We start from the raw sequence: 1,565 nt of genomic DNA, 5'->3' as shown, positions 1-1,565 counted from the left end.
TGGTTATACCCGAAGCCAAATCCAAGACCGCGGGCGCAAACGTCACCGCGAAAAATGAGCCATGGGTATTGGCTTCCCAAGTGGACCAATGCTTCTTCATTACCGACCCGTCAAAGCCCAGTCGTATTGTCGTGAGGAGAGGCAAAAGGAAGATCATCGGAATGGATGGAGTCTCCAATGAGCAAGACTTCGACAAGTACGGCGACCCGAAGATGGAACATGATGACAACGATGAAGTAGCAGCATACACCACAAGAAGAAGCAGGACCACCCTACCTAAAGGACGTCTGTTCAAGAGAAGAACTCCAATTACGAAAAATAAGGGCAAGAAGATTGTGAACATATAGCTAGCTAAGATCGATTGCATTTAAATTGTAGCCTTCATTTCTTGATTGTATTTCTGCATATTGAAACGATATTTCTTCTGTTCTAGTGTCCTCATGAATATATATTTATGTTTATTGATGATATTTTTTCATATTCAATATGAAAAAATATTGAATATTCATGAGGACCCTCGATCTCGATCCGCCTCCATCTCGATCGCTATCCCCCTCACCGCCGCCGACCCCCCGCACCCTCCCCCGCCGCCGACGACCCCCCGCACCCTCCCCCGCTCCACTGCCTTAGACGACCCCTGCTACCTCTTGAGCACTGCCTTGGTTTTCCCCGAAGAGGAAGGGATGATGCAGCAAAGTAGCATAAGTATTTCCCTCAGTTTTTGAGAACCAAGGTATCAATCCAGTAGGAGGCTACGCGCGAGTCCCTCGTACCTCCACAAAACAAATAAATCCTCGCAACCAACGCAAATACGGGTTGTCAATCCCTATAAGGCCACTTACGAGAGTGAGATCTGATAGATATGATAAGATAATATTTTTGGTATTTTTATGATAAAGATGCAAAGTAAAATAAAGGCAAAGTAAATAGGAAAGGAAATAACTAAGTAGTAGGAGATCAATATGGTAAAGATAGACCCGGGGGCCATAGGTTTCACTAGTGGCTTCTCTCGAGAGCATAAGTATTCTATGGTGGGTGAACAAATTACTGTTGAGCAATTGACAGAATTGAGCATAGAGAATATCTAGGTATGACCATGTATATAGGCATCACGTCCGAGACACGTAGACTGACTCCTGCCTGCATCTACTACTATTACTCCACTCATCGACCGCTATCCAGCATGCATCTAGAGTATTAAGTTAAAAACAGAGTAACGCCTTAAGCAAGATGACATGATGCAGAGGGATAAACTCATGCAATATGAAGAAAACCCCATCTTGTTATCCTCGATTGCAACAATACAATACGTGCCTTGCTGCCCCTACTGTCACTGGGAAAGGACACCGCAAGATTGAACCCAAAGCTAAGCACTTCTCCCATTGCAAGAAAGATCAATCTAGTAGGCCAAACCAAACTGATAATTCGAAGAGACTTGCAAAGATAACCAATCATACATAAAAGAATTCAGAGAAGATTCAAATATTGTTCATAGATAGACTTGATCATAAACCAAAAATTCATCGGTCTCAACAAACACACCGCAAAAAGAAGATTACATCGAA

This window comes from Triticum dicoccoides, chromosome 1A (genome assembly GCF_002162155.2).
Source record: "Triticum dicoccoides isolate Atlit2015 ecotype Zavitan chromosome 1A, WEW_v2.0, whole genome shotgun sequence".
In the NCBI taxonomy this organism is placed as follows: Eukaryota; Viridiplantae; Streptophyta; class Magnoliopsida; order Poales; family Poaceae; genus Triticum; species Triticum dicoccoides.
This window is presented reverse-complemented; position numbering follows the sequence as displayed.